This window comes from Mirounga leonina, unplaced genomic scaffold, assembly GCF_011800145.1.
Source record: "Mirounga leonina isolate KUSES-001 unplaced genomic scaffold, KU_Mleo_1.0 Mir_179, whole genome shotgun sequence".
Lineage (NCBI taxonomy): Eukaryota > Metazoa > Chordata > Mammalia > Carnivora > Phocidae > Mirounga > Mirounga leonina.
Window position 1 is genome coordinate 708,497 of NW_023270466.1, and position 20,211 is coordinate 728,707.

At 41.2% G+C, this 20,211-nt stretch overlaps 1 pseudogene; it reads right to left on the reverse strand.

Annotated features, from left to right (window-relative positions):
• Positions 1–16,823: 16,823 nt before the first annotated feature.
• Positions 16,824–18,218, reverse strand: LOC118023351 (annotated as a pseudogene).
• Between the last annotated feature and the right edge of the window lie 1,993 nt (positions 18,219–20,211).

Below are 20,211 nucleotides of genomic sequence, written 5' to 3' on the forward strand. Positions count from 1 at the left end.
TTAATTCCTGCAGAGAACCGCCTTTTAAAGGGCCCTCTTCCCTGCATAGAACCTCCTTTTAAAGGGCCCTCCTCCTACATTGTTTAAATCCCAGATTTCATGTGCTTTATTTGGTTCATCTGAAGAAGTGAAATGGGGACAACAATGGGCTGTTTACTTCCAAAGCTGCCTTAACAGCCATCTGGAATCATTATGTACTGCAGGAGGTTATTTCTCAAACTATAGATCTTAGAACACAGGGGCCAGCCCACTAGCAGACTTGGGGACAACAGATTTTGAGAATGGGTGTGGAGTAGAGCCTATCTCAGATCAGCGAACCTCTATTTCTACATAAGAGAGAGAAATCGTAACAGCCAAACTAATTTAACTGGATATAGGGGTGGGTAGAGATTGGAGACTGGAAAGGCATGCTTGTTGTATCACCCTTCTCAGATTTTCCTGAGTCTCAGTTAATTTTTGATGAGTGCTGGAAAGCAGTCAATGGGAGATTGAGTTCTTTAATGAGTTTTTAAAATCAGGAAGGAAAGATGGCAGAGGAGTAGGGGACCCTATTTCAACTGGTCCCCGGAACTGAGCTGGATATCTACCAGACCACTCTGAGCACCCACGAAACCAGCCTGAGATGTAAGAAGATCTGGATCTCTACAAGCAGAATATCGCAGGTGGTTGGTTTTGAGGTACAAAGCAGGGAGCCCTGATTCTGCGGGCAGATATCGGAGGATAAATGGCAGTGGGAGGGTGCCTGGCCATGGGGATCCTACACCGCCGGTGAGTGACAGCCTCGTGTGCTGGGGACAGGGCACAGACTCGCAGACTGGTAGTGGCGGAGAAAGGACTTTAGGGCAGCCCCCGAGGCAGAAACCCAGAGCGGCGGGATTGCGCGGGTGAACTGGGAGTGGCTGGCAGTTTTAGGAGCACAAAGGCCAGAGACATGCCCCAACCTGGGGGCAGGTCTGAGGGCGCTGTGGAGGGGTATACAACCCAAGCTGCTGCAGTTTATAGCAGCCCTGATAGAAACGGAGGCAGTGTGGCCTGGAGAGCTCACTGAAGAACAGACTGCGATCTCTCTGCTCTGAGGCAGAGGGTTAGAAATGGTCTCTTCCGCTCTGACCCGCAGAAGAGATACAGAAAGCTGCCAGGGAAAGCCGCCAGAGGACAAAAGCCCCAAAAACTGATTCCCGCTGAGCCCATCCCCCACCACAGGGGGGCAGGGCAACTCCGCCCAAATAGGGTTGCCTGAATAACAGCACGGCAGGCCCCTCCCCCAGAAGACAGGCTGGGAAAACAAGAGGCCAGCATCCCTAAGGTCCCAAGAAAACAGGTGCATCTTGCTTGGGTTCTGGTCAATAATTTGGACTCTGTACATTCCCTCAAACACCTATCAAGAGAATGACTAGGAGGAGGAACCCACAAAATAGAAAAGACTCAGAGATTATTATTTATGCCGCAGATTTACAAATGGATGCAGATATAACCAAGATGTCAGAGATGGAATTCAGGCTAGCAATTGTGAAGACAATAGCTAGAATGGAGAAATCAATTAATGCCAACATAGAGTCTCTAAGGGCAGAAATGAAAGCTGAATTGGCAGAACTTAAAAATGCTATCAATGAGATCCAATCTAATCTAGATAATCTAATAGCTAGGGTAAGCGAGGCAGAAGAACAAATTAGTGACCTAGAAGATCAAATAATAGATAAAAAAGTAAAAGAGGAGGCCAGGGAAAAACAACTCAAAATCCATGAAAATAGAATCAGAGAAATAAGTGACACCATGAAGCGTTCCAATGTCAGAATTACTGGAATCCCAGAGGGATTGGAGAGAGGGAGAGGACCAGAAGATGTATTTGAGCAAATCATAGTTGAGAACTTCCCTAATCTGGGGAATGAAACAAACATTCGCATCCTAGAGGCAGAGAGGACCCCTCCCAAAATCAAGGAAAACAGGCCAACACCCCAGAATGTAATAGTAAAACTTGCAAATCTTAGGACCAAGGAAACCATCTTAAGGGCAGTTAGGGGGAAGAGATTCCTTACATACAAAGGGAGGAACATCAGAATAACGTCAGACCTATCCACAGAGACCTGGCAAGCCAGAAAGGCCTGGCAAGACATATTCAGGGTACTAAATGAGAAGAACATGCAGCCAAGAATACTTTATCCGGCAAGACTGTCATGTAGAATGGATGGAGAGATGCAGAGCTTCCACGACCGGCAGAAACTGAAAGAATATGTGACCGGTAAACCAGCCCTGCAAGAAATATTCAGGGGGGTTCTATAAAAGGAGAAAGACCTCAAGAGTGATATACAACAGAAATTTACAGGGACAATCTATAAAAACAACGTCTTCACAGGCAACATGATGACAATTAATTCATATCTTTCAATAATCACTCTCAACGTGAATGGCCTAAATGCTCCCATAAAACAGCACAGGGTTGCAGATTGGATAAAACCATAGGACCCATCCATATGCCGCCTACAAGAGACTCATTTTGAACCTAAAGATACATCCACACTGAAAGTGAAGGGATGGAGATCCATCTTCCATGCCAGTGGACCTCAAAAGAAAGCTGGGGTAGCAATTCTTATATCAGACAGATTAGATTTTAAAGTCTGTAATTAGATACACAGAATGACACTATATGATTCTTAAAGGGTCTGTCCAACAAGAAGATCTAACAATTGTAAATATCTATGCCCCCAACATGGGAGCAGCCATCTACATAAGCCAACTGTTAACCAAAATAAAGAGTCATATTGATAACAATACGTTAATTGTAGGAGAGCTCAATACTCCACTCTCAGCAATGGACTGATCATCTAAGCAGAAAATCAACAAGCAAACAAAGCTTTGAATGATACATTGGACCAGATGGACCTCATAGATATTTACAGAACATTCCACCCTGAAACAACAGAATATTCATTCTTCTTGAGCACACATGGAACTTTCTCCAGAATAGACCACATACTGGGTCACAAATCAGGTCTCAACCGATACCAAAAGATTGAGATTATTCCCTGCATATTCTCAGACCACAATGCTGTAAAACTGGAACTTAATCACAAGAAAAAATTTGGCAGAAATTCAAACACTTGGAAGCTAAAGACCACTCTGCTCAAGAATGTTTGGGTCAACCAAGAAATCAAAGAAGAACTTAAACAATTCATGGAAATCAATGAGAACGAAAACACATCGGTCCAAAACCTATGGGATACTGCAAAGGCGGTCCTAAGGGGGAAATACATAGCCATCCAAGCCTCACTCAAAAAAATAGAAAAATCCCAAATTCACCAACTAACTCTACACCTTAAAGAACTAGAGAAAAAGCAACAAACGATGCCTAAGCCACTAAGCATTAGAAGAGAAATAATTAAAATTAGAGCAGAAATCAATGAATTAGAAACCAGAAACACAGTAGATCAGATCAATGAAACTAGAAGTTGGTTCTTTGAAAGAATTAATAAGATCGATAAACCACTGGCCAGACTTATCCAAAAGAAAAGAGAAAGGACCCAAATTAATAAAATTATGAATGAAAGGGGAGAGATCATGACTAACACCAAGGAAATAGAAACAATTATTAGAAATTATTATCAACAACTATATGCCAAATAAACTGAGCAATCTGGATGAAATGGAGGCCTTCCTGGAAACCTATAAGCTGCCAAGACTGAAACAGGAAGAAATTGACAACCTGAATACACCAATAACCAGTAACAAGATTGAAGCAGTGATCAAAAATCTCCCAAAAAACAGGAGTCCAGGGCCTGATGGATTCCCTGGGGAATTCTACCAAACATTCAAAGAAGAAATAATACCTATTCTACTAAAGCTGTTTCAAAATATAGAAACAGAAGGAAAACTTCCAAACTCATTCTATGAGGCCAGCATTACCTTAATCCCCAAACCAGGCAAAGACCCCATCAAAAAGGAGAATTTCAGACCGATATTCCTGATGAATATGGATTCCAAAATTCTCAACAAAATCCTAGCTAATAGGATCCAACAATACATTAAAAGGATCATCCACCACGACCAAGTGGGATTTATCCCCGGGATGCAAGTGTGGTTCAACATTTGCAAATCAATCAATGTGATAGAACACATTAATAAGAGGAGGGAGAAGAACCATATGGTCCTCTCAATTGATGCAGAAAAAGCATTTGACAAAATACAACATCCTTTCCCGATTAAAACTCTCCAGAGTACAGGATAGAGGGAACATTCCTCAAGTTCATAAAATCCATCTATGAAAAACCCACAGCGAATATCATCCTCAATGGGGAAAAGCTGAGAGCCTTTCCCTTAAGATTAGGAACACGTCAAGGATGCCCACTCTCGCCACTATTGTTCAACATAGTACTAGAAGTCCTGGCAACAGCAATCAGACAACAAAAAGAAATAAGAGGTATTTAAATCGGCCAAGAAGAAGTCAAACTCTCTCTTTTTGCAGATGACATGATACTTTATGTGGAAAACCCAAAAGACTCCACCCCCAAAGTACTAGAACTCATACAGGAATTCAGTAATGTGGCAGGATACAAAATCAATGCACAGAAATCAGTTGCTTTCTTACACACTAACAATGCAACTGTAGAAAGAGAAATTAGAGAAATGATTCCATTTACAATAGCACCAAAAACCATAAGATATCTCGGAATAAACCTAACCAAAGAGGTAAAGGATCTATACTCTAGGAACTACAGAACACTCATGAAAGAAATTGAAGAAGACACAAAAAGATGGAAAAATATTCCATGCTCATGGATCGGAAGAATAAATATTGTTAAAATGTCTATGCTACCCAGATCAATCTATACCTTCAATGCCATCCCGATCAAAATTCCAATGACATTTTTCAAAGTGCTGGAACAAACAATCCTAAAATTTGTATGGAATCAGAAAAGACCCCGAATCGCCCAGGAAATGTTGAAAAAGAAAAACAAAGCTGGGGGCATCACGTTGCCCGATTTCAAGCTATATTACAAAGCAGTGATCACCAAGACAGCATGGTACTGGCACAAAAACAGACATATAGACCCATGGAACAGAATAGAGAACCCAGATACGGACCCTCAACTCTATGGTCAAATAATCTTTGACAAAGCAGGGAAAAACATGCAATGGAAAAAAGACAGTCTCTTCAATAAATGGTGCTGGGAAAATTGGACAGCCACATGCAGAAGAATGAAACTCGACCATTCTCTAACACCATTCACAAAGATAAACTCAAAGTGGATGAAAGACCTCAATGTGGGACAGGAATCCATCAAAATCCTAGAGGAGAACATAGGCAGTAACCTCTGTGACATCTCCCACAGCAACTTCTTTCAAGGTACATCTCCAAAAGCTAGTGAAACAAAAGCAAAAATGAACTTTCGGGACTTCATCAAGATAAAAAGCTTATGCACAGCAAAGGAAACAGTCAACAAAACAAAGAGGCAACCCACAGAATGGGAGAAGATATTTGCAAATGACACTACAGATAAAGGGCTGGTATCCAAGATCTATAAAGAACTTCTCAAACTCAACACCCAGAAAACAAATAATCAAGTCAAAAGTGGGCAGAAGATATGAAAAGACACTTCTCTGAAGAAGATACACAAATGGCTAACAGACACATGAAAAAATATTCATCATCATTAGCCATCAGGGAAATTCAAATCAAAAGCACATTGAGATACCACCTTACACCAGTTAGAATGGCAAAAACGGACAGGGAGAGAAACAACAAATGTTGGAGAGGTGGAGAAAGGGGAACCCTCTTACACTGTTGGTGGGAATGCAAGTTGGTACAGCCACTTTGGAAAACAGTGTGGAGGTGCCTCAAAAATTTAAAAATAGAGCTACCCTATGACCCCGCAATTGCACTACTGGGTATTTACCCCAAAGACACCAAAGTAGTGAAAAGAAGGGCCATATGCACCCCAATGTTCATAGCAGCAATGTCCACAATAGACAAACTGTGAAAAGAGCCAAGATGCCCTTCAACAGATGAATGGATAAAGAAGATGTGGTCCATATATACAATAGAATATTACTCAGCCATCAAAAAAGATGAATACCCAACTTTTACATCAACATGGATGGGACTGGAGGAGATTATGCTAAGTGAAATTAAGTCAAGCAGAGAAAGTCAATTATCATATGGTTTCACTTATTTGTGGAACATAAGGAATAGCATGAAGGACATTAGGAGAAGGAAGGGAAAAATGGGGGGGGGGGAATTGGAGGGAGAGATGAACCATGAGAGACTCTGGACTGTGAGAAACAAACAGGGCTTTAGAGGGGAGGGGGGAGGGGGGATGGGTTAGCCCGGTGATGGGTATTAAGGAGGGCACGTACTACATGGAGCACTGGGTGTTATACGAAAACAATGGATCGTGGATCACTACATCAAAAAACCAATGATGTACTGTATGGTGACTAACATAACATAATAAAACTTAAAAAAAAATCAGAGTGTTTTGTATTAATATTCAATTCAATTAAAATTCATGGTATTGAATCCTTATCGAGGAAGAGCAGGTAATGATTTTACTTTTGTTTTGGGAGTTCTTGTTCTAAGATCAGTGCCTTGCATATATTATGAGAGTCCCTTCTAAAAGGATCTTTTCTCTCATCTACTTAAAATTCTTGCATGCCTTCTAATTTTAGTTAAAAGTCCTTGCCAAGGCTCACAGAGCCTTCCTCTTCCCAGTCGTTTACACAGCCCCCGCAACTCTGTACCACGTAGAACTATTTGCAAGTCTCAAAACCTGCTTCACCTTCTGCGCCTTGTGGGCATGCATCCATACTGATTCTTCTGCTCCCAAAATGATTCCCTACTTGTTTACCTGGCCAGTACCACCAACTCAACCTCAAATATCAATTTGTATTTCCTCACTCTGGGTCAAGTCTCTGAATGGTCTCACCCAAGCTCAATGAAAAGCGTGGGCTAGCATTCTCATCAGTGTCTACAGCCCAGCAGGCTGTCAAGAACTCATTCTGCAGTCATACAGCAGGGTTCGAACTATCCCTTACCACTTAATAGCTGAGTCAACTTAAAGCAAGTTATTGACTTCTCCGTACCTGTTTCCTTGTCTAGAAGATGGATATTAATAGGACCATACTCAAAGATTATTATAAAGATTAAATGACAACATAAAGAACTTAGCACAGCACTCATTATAAATTCTCCACAAATGTTAACTAAGAATCCCTGATCAGTAACACTACATTGTTTTAGCATATTTATTGTCCTATCTCTCACTAAACTGTGAGCGATTTAAGGTCAGTAACTGATCTTTTGTCTTGGCTTTCCCTTGTGCTTAGCACATAGTAGGTGCTCCATAAGTGTCTATTAAATGAGTGAAAATTAAGTATCATGAAGATGACCAATGAATGAACAAGATGCTCATGCTTAAATATGCCAATTAATTATTGTGTTAAACGTGTCTAGGGGTCTTTAAATTCTCCAATGGTGTGCTCACCTGGTGGAACTTTGACTTGATGCACTACACATAAGTCACATCCATAACATGTGAGCATGAGAAAGTGGCCTTTATCAAAACAGTATAAATCTATCTGATATGCAGAGAACAGCTTCAGGATTAGAGCCTCCAGGTGGAAAGAGATCATTATGATCCTGGTCCCCAATTCTTTTCCCCTCTCCCCTGCCCTATGTGAGATTGTTTCTGCTGCCACCAACCAGCATGTAGGGTCCCCCACCTGAAGACCCCACTGACTCTTGTAAACACCGACCTCAGCTATATACTGAAATACCATTCTTTGCACACTCATAATAGCTGTCCAAAATGACAAAGAATATAAAAATGCCCAAGTTTCTCAAGTACAGGTTTATGATAATAGAACAAAGAAGTCCTAATGTCTAGTACCCTTTGCCATCCCGTGGAAGCTGTGGTCAATTGGTTATTTCATTCCATAGCTGCTCTAATTTCCATCTACACTACAGAAATTAGGAAGGTATGAATTATGTTTCCCAAATGCTGTTGCCTCTGGGTTACAGACGTGACTAAGGTTCTCCAGGCACTTTCATGAATTCAGTGCGGGGAGGGTGGAGAGAGGGAGTGGCTGGGGCAGTGTCCATTTTGTCTGCAAGGTTAAAGCTCTCTCATGCCTAGAAGCCAGTATTGGGGCTGGTAGTGTTCTAAGTCCCTGGCTCTCTAATGGCAACATAGCAGTGTTATTTCTGCCACATTGTGTTGAGAGTCATTACTAGGGGCCCGGTAGGGAGCCCACTTCCTTCAGCCCAACCACACTTCTGTAAGCATCTAAGTCCTGGGATTAAATTCTTTTCTGCTTAAAATAACTAGAATAGTATGATACAATCCCCTTGGCAGCCTTTCCTTACAGCTTTGTTGTTGCTATGGTCTTGTTCTCTAGCCAACATCTTCTCCCTTCCTGACTCTCCTTCCTTTTTCCTCCAACCCTACCCATCCTGTACTAGAAACTGACTTAATGACAGTGCCAGATTCCAGATATCTCTTGGTTCTCAGTTCCCAGTTAAGGTTATAACCCACTGCACTCAGTTTGCTTTCTAGCCCAAAGATTCACCTTCTCATTAGGAAAGACACTGCTCTTTACAGTTTGCACACACTCACCAAGTCCCAGGGAATACCTTGCCCCAGGGAGGGCTTCTGGATCTACTCACTTTGGGAAAAGTTTTTCCCCTTTTCATGGTGTCAAATAATTTCACCCACTACAAATCCCTCTTAGAAGAATACACCACAAACACAAGCCTAAAGGATATTCCAAGAACACAAACTCAATCACAGATAGTGATAACTGCCACACATAAAACTACAGGTATTCATAGGAATTGAGCTCCAGTTTTTTGCAGGTTACTATGTGTTTATTCATACATGCGAACGCCAAGGGTCTTTTGCTTTCTCCTCACATTTTACTCTTCCCACTCCCTTCCTAAGAGGAGGTTTACTCTCTAATGCTAAGATCACATTTTGAGAATGCTAAAAAGTTACACAGCCAGGATGTGAGCACTTTGAGAACAAGAACGGTCTTAACCTTGTTTCCATCCTCAGTACCTAGCATTGAGCCTGGCCCAGAGTAGCCACACGCATTCCCACAACAATTCTGTAACACCCACTGGATGTGCTACAACTTAATTAAATACTGACACTAACTCCTCGGAGTTCACACAGACCCCACAGGTTAAGGGCTCAGTCCCATAAGACTGCCCCAATTTCAGGTACCAGTCAAAAGTCTCAGGTGTCTACAACATAACCCGCACTGCTTCCCATCCAGCTACAAATTCGAGCACTCTCACAACACCCTTCAGATTTGATAATTCACTAGTGATTTACAGAACTAACTGAGGACACTACACTTAAAATTAGCATTTTGTTATAAAGGATATAACTTAAGAACAGCCAAATGGTAGAGATGAGCAGGGCCAGGTCTGGCAAAGAAGAGTGCAGAACTTCCATCCCTGAGGACTTGGAGGGTGCCACTCCCCTGGTATATTAATCAATATGTTCACCAATCTGGAAGTTCTCTGAGCTTTACTGTTTGAGTTTTTATTGAGGTTTCACTAGGTGGGCATGACTGATAAAAATCACTGGCCAACCATTTGAATTCAATCTCCAGTCCCTTTCTCTCCCTCAAGGTGTGGAGCTAAAAATTCCAACCCCTTAATAAAGTGCATAGTCTTTCAGGCAGGGCCAGCCCCATCCTTGAAAGATCCAGGGGCTCACCTTGAGTCATCTTATTAGCATAAACTCAGGTATGGTGGAGAGGGGCTGCTTAGGAATAACAAAAGGCACTCCTATCAGGAAAATTCCAAGAGTTTTTGAAGTTCTGTGACAGGAAGCAGGGACAAAGACATATCTTCTTTATTATTTCACACCATCTGAGACACATTTGCCAAATTGAGTTGAGTTGGCTACTTCCAAGTTCCCGTTAGTCACTTTATACAAATTAAATGAAAGGGTCTTCAATTCTAGGATTAAAATGCTCCCATTGGAAGTAATGGTCTTTAAGCTCTTCCTTGAATATTCATTTAAAACGCAGTTTAAATAATCCCCAATTGAAAGCCTGAATTTAAGTCCCTTTTTAACTAAGATGATAGGAGATGAATTCCACCACCCCAGATGGGCATTTAAGGCTTTAGAATATTTACTACTAGCATTTTTATATCACCTTTGAAGTTGCTATTGTAGGGATACCAGATAACTTTATGGCCAGATTCTGGGTGAATATACAGCCCTGCCAGCCAGAGTAAATATCAAGCACTTTGAGTTTTATCAGGGTAAGCACACAGTAGAATAAAACATTTCTTTGTGTATCTGACTAGTGTTGTTTTTAGCAATGAAAATGGAATGAGGATAGAGATGTACAGTTACTATGCTTCAGGGCTTGTATTGCTTTGATTAGAAGACAGAAAAGCTGCCAGGAAAGGTTTGCTTTTGTATGGAAGGAGAATTTTAGATAGATGATAGGTAGATCCATAGGTAAATGATAGACATTTATATTTATAGATAGACATATATGTGCATATATATATAAAGGCATGTATTTGAATATACAGGGAGTCAGTGAACTTTTTTTCTACAAAGGGACAAATAGTAAATATTTTAGGCTTTCTAGGTCATATGGTGTCCATCGCAATTACTTAACTCTGCCATCGTAGTGGGAAACCATCCACAGACATTACATGAAGGAATAGTCATGGCTGTGTTCTAATAAAGCTTTATTTATGAACCCTGAAATCTGGATTTTATTTAATTTTTATGTGTCACACAAGAATATTCTTCTTTTGATTTTTTCCAACTATTTAAAAACATAAAAACCTATTTTGCTCTCAGGCCATTGTTGCAGGCAATGTATGATGATGTCTCATTGCTCTGGTTGCATGATCTGAGTGAAAACTGCATGACCTGGAGCCTCTTCTTTTTCCCATTCTCCCTCCTCTATCTCATTCTTGAAAGACAAGATGGGCTTAATGGCAAATGTGCCCCAGATACTTCCAACATTGACTGTTCATGCTATTAATATCAAGGTAACATAGCTGGTGGCAGCTTCTTTCATTGATTCATAATTCATGTCCCCGTTAAAGGGTATCTGATCTGATGAGTTATACACATTTCACTCTGAATATGCTAATGGTGTCAGTTTATATCAAAATAAAACCACAACTTATTTCTTTCTTGACTAGGGAATTAAGGGAGAAAATGCCTCCATTGGGGGTGGGTGGGAAATCCCAAGGCCTGGAAAATACCTCTGACTCTGAAAGATCAAATCCTGTTCAAACCACAATCAAACTGCCTCTTAGAGATTATGCCCAAGTCAGTGGTGGGTATCCTATGGTAATATGGCAGTATCTCTTATGTACCAGCTTCATAGAGTTTCAAGCTTTGCAAATATATTTCAGGAAGTGGTTGTATTTTTTAAAGCAATTTTTAAAATTCTCTGTTTAAGTGAAGAGTTTCATCAATCAGAAAGCCCAAAGTCAGGTGAAAAAAAGGGCAATTTTTTATTGTTATTAAAGTAGGTGAAATAATATCTCAGGCCTGAGGCTCAATTTGTGAAGAGCATGATCCACGGGACTCCTGTTCAAGGTAGGCGGCTGCTGAGATACTTCAAAAGATCATCTTTATTGCAGAACAATTGCCTGACCCAGTTTCCTGGTCAGCAACATGCTTTTGTAGAAACTTCAGGAGCTGATGAAAAAGCTCAGCAAAGTTAGCATGTGTACTTTCATCTAGGGCTACTGGGAGGAGAACTATGAAAACGTTTTCAGGTCCCTTGGATTTAGCACTGCCAGGCTATGGCCATAGGAGCAAAGAATGAAACAAAAGACATGAGCCTGTTTTAAAAGACGGTGTCTAATTTCTTGGCAAATGTCCTTGCTATTAGGGTTTGTAGGACACAGAGGTCTTTCTATATTCCTAGTCTTTTGCCTATCAAAACATTTTGATATTGTAATAAAATCCTACTGTAAAGTACATTTTGACCATTGACTAAGGATTCACTGCCTTGGTATAAAAAGATATTCTTCTACCCAGTCTTATGTCTCCTTGAAAAACAATTCTTGGTGCAAAAGCATCTAAACAATATTTAATTTGGAATCCCGACATGCATCATAAAACTAACATAAAGAGCAACAATGTATGTTTTAATGATTTCAAAGGGGAAAACACATTTCCACAAATGGCTCTAAGTTAAGTTCCATTCATTGCATTCTGGAAAATATGACATCTTTAAGCAAAGAGCTCTTTAGCTTTTTATTTTAAGCATCTGTGTACTTACATTTATCAGCAAAAAGAATCTTTCAAAAGAGCTATTCGGTTTTAGAATTTCCTCTTTCAGTTTTTTTTTTTTCTTCCTTTAGGTTCATTTTAGAGAATGTCATTTTAATTCATTTTTAACCCTACTTTTTGTAGTATTAGTTTCCTAGGCTGCTGTAACAAAGTACCAAAAACTAAGTGGTTTAAAAAAATGGAAAACTACACCTCACAATTCTAAAAGCTTAAAATCCCAAATCCAGGTATCTGTAGGGCCATGCTCTCTTTGATGACTCTAGGAGATGATCCTTCCTTATATCTTCTAGCTTCTGGTGTTTTCCAGCAGTCCTTGGTGTTTCTTTTCTTGTAGATAGCTCAGTACAGTCACATGGCCATTTTCTCCCTATGTACCTTCACTTGGTCTTCCCTCTGTGCATTTTGTCTCTGTGTCCAAACTCCCCCTCTTTATAAGGATGCCAGTCATATTGAATTAGGGCCAATCATAATGACTTGATTGCCCCTCTAAAGCCCTATGTCCAAATAGGTTGCATTCTGAGGTACAGGGAGTTAGGACTTCAATGTATCTTTGGGGGGGGGGACACAATCAACCTATAACACTTGCATTGTTATGAACATAATATAATGTTAAATAACAAAAATAATATTTGCAGAGTGTGACTGAGAAAATTCAGCAGCACTAAAGAAGGTGACAGGGTCCTTAAGTCATTTCCAGCTGTCTTACGCCTTCACAACTTGGGGTGTCTGCTCACAAATATAGCTTAGTCCAGCTCATCCCAAGCTAACTGTAGGAGGGGATGGAGGGGATAGGTCTGGATCTCTTTCTGGCAGAACTTTTCCTCAAGGTTCCTAATAAAATATCTGGACATTCATTCTGACTCTCTGAGAATTCACTTCAAGGCCCTCCAGGTCCACCAGCCACAGTGACCCTACAAATGAGCTAGCACCAGTGGAGTAGAGCAGTCCACATTGCAACTCTTCTATGACTCCTCTGATGAGGCATCACTCCTAGCCCGTGCTGGGGCAGTGGGAGACACTATGTCCCACAGATCCATTAAGCCTTTGGCATATGAGTGTTGGGAAAATTTGTTTCAAACAGAGATAAATATCAGAGCCTAGAGCAGTGGTTTTCAATTTGAATCACCTGTAGAGTTCTGAAAAAGATCTTGGTTGCTGGTCTTCACCCCCATGCTTGTAACTGGGTTGGGTTACTGTGCCATCAGAGCCTGAGCATTTTAAAGCCCCCCATATCTTACTAATGTGCAGCCAAAGGTGAGAACAGCTGATCTAGCAGTGTTCCTCAGACATTAATATATCTAGGAATCACCTAGGGATCTTGTTAAAACACAGATCTGATTCCATGGGTCTGGGATGGGGCTTGAGTTTCTGCATTTCTCCCAGGGGATGCCATTGCTGTTGACCCACTGACCACACTTTGAATAGCCAGGATCTAGAGAGCTAGTTCTCAAACTTGGCTGCACAATGGGGTATCCAGCAGAGGTATACAAACTACTGACACTTGGGTTTCACCTCCAATGATTCTGATTTGGTCAGGGGTGCTGTGTGAGCTTCAGGGTTTTTAAAAGCTTCCTATGTCATTCTAAAGTGCAGCCCAGTATGGGAACCACTGTAATTGAAAAAGAAACAGTCTTCAGCTGTTTCTGGCAATCCAACAGTGTGAGTAGGTGGGCTACATTGGGCATCACCTTCAACAGCAGGATCAGCAAACAGATACACCTCCCCTCCAAAGCTATGAACACAAGTGTACCCATGCTAGGCAAGGGAAGGTCAAACCAGTGAGTACCAAGATAGGTGCCTAGATAATCCTGATGTTCTACTTTTAGGTTTCTACCCAATATTCATTCCCTTCTTACCATTGCTATATGCTCATTAATACACTGACAACTGTCCTAGTGATGTCAAGCATTCTCCCTGAGTCATGCTTAGGGTCCGTTACTAATTGCCTTTCTCTTCCATGTCCCCGCTTCCCTCCCTCACTCACCTATGGGCTCTCTGCAGGGAAGAAAGAAAGACTGGCTAAGTTCCCAGGGAGAGTGGCACCTAATGGACCAGTTCACTTGTTGGGCACATAGAAAGGTGTCAAAGCGTGAGAGGTAAAACTAGTGAGAAAGGAGGAAAGAGAATAGTTTAAAGTGATTTTATTACACTGTGTTCACCAGTGGGGTGAGTGAGGGGAATATTAGTCTCCAGGGGAAATCTTTAATAGAATTGATAAGGATCACAAATGCATTCATGGCAAATGCAAAGTGCTCCTAAGCCTGACTTCAAGGCTTGTGCAGCATAAAAACAAAGGTTGTACAAGGAACCAGGAATTTGTGCATAACATATTTTTTAAAGTTCTTATTCATTTATTTATTTGAGACAGTGCGAGTTGGGGGAGGGGCAGAGGGAGAGGGAGAGAGAGAATCTCAAGCAGACTCTGCGTGGAGTGCGGAGCCTGATGGGGGGCCTGATCCCAAGACCCTGAGATCATGCCCTGAGCCCAAATCAAGAGTCAGATGTTTAATTGACCAAGCCACCCAGGTGCCCCTGTGCAAAACAAATTTTTAAGGACAGGTGATGGGGTATCAACAGGCAGAAGTGAAAAAGCAGACAAGGCTGGTTCTGGGGGATGGTGTTAAAAGAGATTATAAATCTCCTTTATCGTGGTCAGCCAAGGGCTTCTTTAGTCCACCTGAGAGCTGAAACAAGCTTTTGTAACAGCAGTCAGGACTGCTGGAACAGACCTGACCCCCAGTGACGAAGGCTGAATACTCCCCACCACCAGCAGCACCACCAGGATGGCATGGCCATATATCCAGTCCTAATTTACACATGTTGTCCCAACATCTGGTGCAGTTTGGCATTTTAGCACTCTCATTGTGTTTGGGTTTGGACAAGAAGTGGTCACCCGTCAAATGGTAGACTATATGTTACAGGCCAAATTGTGTCCCCCTAAAATTCATGTGTTGAAGCCTCTGCTTGAGTCATGTCTACTAACATCCCATTAGCCAAATCAGGCCACAAGATCAAGCTCAAAGTCAAGGATGATTAAATATACTCCACCAACCACAGCCATGGTAATGGTGTGAATATACAATAGTATTTAAAGGGGAGTGAAAAATTACATTAATTATTTGATCTACCACACTTAAGTTCTATCAGTGTATTTTTAGAGGTTGACTGGCCATGGACTTAGTCTTAATAAGTGAACTTCAGACTAGGGACTTACCATTAAGCATATCTAGAATAATTGTCTAGATAACATACTATGAAGTAGTCACTTCCCATTGCTGAGCCTTAGTTTCCATAAAAAAAATAAATCTTCTAACTAGATTGGCAATTATAGCAACCACTTGGCCCAGAAAATGCTTTGTTTATTTGTTTAATTAGTTGCACATATTTCAAAGAATTTCACATTAAAATCCAGTTTCTCTCAATAAACTGGAGACTCTGACAACAATGTGCATCAAGACAACAATCACCAGGACTAGAGTTGCATTTCCCCCTTTAGATGTCTGCCCTTTCCTAATGCCACAGTCCCCACCAGGCAACTTCTGTCAGTTAGGCTATGTGCTGACCTTCTAACTGAGCTTGGAACCCCAATCTAGAGTGTCCAGCTACAACATTCTGAGATTCTAAATTGAGACAGGTTATACTCCCAATACGTGCTCTTCCAACAGTCTCTGTGTTTGGCAGTGTTTAAGTTTGGGGTGAAGTTCTTACTACAACTTTAGCCTTGCACATAAAAATCTATTCTTCACACCCTTTATTCAGTCAGAAGGGAATGCTTTCTGAGTCACCAGTGCTCCAGGTTTCTGTGCAGGGATGTTCTCTTAAGGGTTGAAAGCTGTGTGGCACTAATGGCATCCTGTTTGGGGACTAGGTGGGAGCTTATCCTGAATAGAAACACAGCTTTTCTTCCCACACAGCCTCCTCCATCCATTGGTTGTTTCAAAAGAACCATATCCAACCAGCTGCCCTACCACTGGAAACAGCTTGGGTCTTCAGGACCAGCTACATTGATGAGTGGGCTTTTGGGCATGCTCTGCTCCCCCACACTTTATCACAATGAGCAAAGCTCCTATGAGGGGTGTCTCCCACAAGAGAACCTCAAAGAAAAGTTGTCAGAAGCTGGAAATAAAACAATAGACAAGAACTCTGTGGCAAAAGTTGAGAGATTGAAAGATAGGTGATTTTGTTATGGTTGTTTATTGGTTTGGCTGGGCAGCTGCCCTAGAAGACTGAAAGGAGCAAATGAAGAGAGTCCCAGGAGCAATACATGAAAGAGAGCATGAGAACTATAGAAAGTGAGAAACCTAGGAAAGCCAGAAGTACCATGAAAAATAGCTAAAGAAAGAGATTCCATCCATCTTTCCTGCTTTGACCCATTTGAACACTGAAAAGTATCCTTAGGTGAGGGCACCCTTACTGGGGCTTGAAATAACATTTGCAAAGTCTTTTGTAGTTAAATACATTCATACATTTTTATCTCATTTAACCTTTTTAAAATGTCTGATCTTATTATTTTTTTTTGTTTGTTACTCCTAGAAAATCCTATTTTTGGCTGGACTCAGACTTAGATATAAAAGCTCTCAAAAAGGACAGCTATGTCTCTTGGCAATCTCTTCCTGGTATTTTTCTTTGGCCTCCCTCATTCTCTTGTCCAAAAATTTATCAAATTCTGCAGCCCTGCCCTTATTTTTCTTAGTACACCATTTCTTCAGAGCAATTTACTGAAGTTTGTGTTGTAGGACAAGTGGAGTAACAAAACACTGAAACTTGAACAGCTTAGCCCTGGGTTTCTTACCTTCTTTGTGCAGGGGCTTTCTTTTTTTTTTTTAATTTTTTTTTTATCCTTATGTTAATCCCCATACATTACATCATTAGTTTTAGATGTAGTGTTCCATGATTCATTGTTTGTGCATAACACCCAGTGCTCCATGCAGAACGTGCCCTCCTCAATACCCACCACCAGGCTAACCCATCCTCCCACCCCCCTCCCCTCTAGAACCCTGTTTGTTTTTCAGAGTCCATCGTCTCTCATGGTTCGTCTACCCCTCCGATTTCCCCCGCTTCATTCTTCCCCTCCCGCTACCTTCTTCTTTTTTTTTTCTTAACATATATTGCATTATTTGTTTCAGAGGTACAGATCTGTGATTCAACAGTCTCACACAATTCACAGCGCTCACCAGAGCACATACCCTCCCCAGTGTCTATCACCCAGTCACCCCATCCCTCCCACCCCACTCCCCACTCCAGCAACCCTCAGTTTGTTTCCTGCAATTAAGAAATCCTCATATCAGTGAGATCATATGATACATGTCTTTCTCTGTTTGACTTATTTCGCTCAACATAATACCCTCCAGTTCCATCCACGTCATTGCAAATGGCAAGATCTCATTCCTTTTGATGGTGTGCAGGGGCTTTCTTACAACACACCAGTGGGCATCATCCTCTTTAGAGAGATTGCAAATTTGTAAATTCTGCTAGTTCTTTTGGGGACCCAGTGACAAGGCACAGTATATCATAATATCAGTCAGTGCAGGGATAGAAACGTTTTTGTTTTTTTTTTTTAAATAATAACCAAGCTGAGAACACTCAGATTGGTATCTACAATGAAACCTTGGACAGATTTGTGCTTCCTTTCTCCAGTTCTCCTTGGTCTACAATAGGAATGCCCCTACTCGGTGATAAGCAGTTGTAGCTATGGTCAAGACAGCCTACTTCATGGGGAAACCTTGTTTGCTGATCTGGACCATATATTCTTTCCACTCTTCACTAGAGCATCAGCAACTTCTGTGTCCATACCTTTCTCATAAAGATATGAAGTTCGCATTCATCATCCACTTCAATGAGTTTCTGGCAGCTGGTGACTGGGAAGGAGATTTTCAACTTCACCCTGAAACAGCTGATCATCTCCAAGATGCCCTGAAAAGGAGATGGTCCCATTTCATCTTTACTACAGTCCTTTACTGTACATCATTATCTCTCTTTATACATGAGAAACAGAAGCAGACAGAGAGATTTTTCTCAAAATTGTTCATTCCATAAATGGTAGAAACAAGATTAGAAACTCTTTCTCTGCTGCCCCAGACCATGCTCCTTCCACTGCATGAACCTGCCATCTTTCGACAAATGGGTGGGGATGGAACCAAGCCTAAAACTGTTAAAACACTTGCCAAAATTCACACAGCTACTAAATAGCAAAGCCAGGATTTGAAGCCAGTCTTTCTGACTCCAGGCCCTAAATTCTTAAGCACTTTGATGACTAGGATTTCTAAATCTTTCCACATAGGTAGATATCAATCTGGAGCTTAAATATATCCTGGGGAGGGAATTATATACATTTATAACTATTGAGAGAAAATAAAGGAAGAATTATTAATATTCCTAATTAAAATGAATCCTCCTGGCATACACAGCCACTAAGTATGCAGGTATAGTTTAAGGAAAGAGCCAGGAGCCTCTGTGTGTACTCCAACACTCTGTGTGTGTGTGTTGTATGTGGTATTGTGTGTGTGTATGTGTGGATGTGGATATAGGAAGGGAGCTGAGGTGCTCTGATGGAAATAGGGGTGCTGAGGTCAGGAGACACACCTGGGACTGATACCTGATAGACAAACACAGGCAGGTCAGATTAGTGCAGTAGAAAGGAAGGTCCAAGGTCCATTAAGATCAGAAACCAAGAACTAGGGTATAAATTTATGATCATAACCAAAGTTGGAGAGAATGCTCTACATACTATTTTGTAAACATTTTGTTTTCTACTTTGTGGATGAAGAAATTGAGGTTGAGAAAATGTAGACACGTCGCCCAGTGCCAGAGTCAGAACGTGGCAGAACAAAGATTCAAACCGCAAATGTCTGGGTCTTCAAGTAGCAAGATGAAGGCAAGGCACTTCCCTGTGCAGGAGGGTTCAGATGAATCTAGGCTATTAGGAAATTTACCAAGGCTCAGTGAAGGCAGAGGGCCAATTTCCCTTAGCATGGCCTTCAAAAGGAAATACATCCAGCATCCTACAGTCACATTCTGGGAGAGGAGAGAGTACTTGTTTTTAAATGAAGCCACTTAAATTTCAGGATAAGAAGACACAGAGAACTAAACAGTAGATTAAAAGCTTTACTATCTTGGGGGGGAATGTTCAAACTATTCAGGCAAAAAAAAAAAAAAAGAAGGAAAGAAGGGAAGGTGTGGGGGAAGAAAAGGAGCAAGCAACAGTGAAAGGGAGGAAGAAAGGGGTAAAATGAAGGAAAAAAGGAAAAGATGGACAGAGAAAAGAAAGGAAGGAGGGAGAAGGGAATGAAAGAAAAAGAGTGAAATGTTAAAGGACATGGGGCCACCATATATTAGAGCCCTGAGCAGTGAATCTATAGACAGCTGTCACTGAAGGTTATTTTCAGATACTGAAATTAAATATACCCTTATCTTTTGTGCCCTTGTAGATCATGAGTTCTGGAGATCATGGTCTACAATACATACACAATTTTGATAATTCTCCAAGGACTTAGAACAACACTGTGCATACAGTGGGTGTTGAATAAATAAAAGGTTGACATTGATTGATAGTCTCTTCCCTAAAGGAAATTGATCTCCAATTCAAATCTCCAGCATAACACTGAGCAAGGTTAATCTTCATATCCCCACAGATGGAGACTAATGGGATAGGCCTAAGTAGGCAGAAGTGCATCAGGAAACCAAATTGGGAAATGATAGCTATTGTCACCCAGGGAATTGCCAAAAATGGATGTCACTCATGGCCCCCAGCTCTAATGTCTGAACACTTTTTTCCCTGCAGATACAAACAGACTGGTGAAAGAATCCTGACCAAAATGAAAAATGCATATAAACAAAGTTTTAACAAATTATTGAAAACTGACTTTAGGGGCACCTGGGTGGCTCAGTTGGTTAAGCATCTGCCTTTGGCTCAGGTCATGATCCCAGG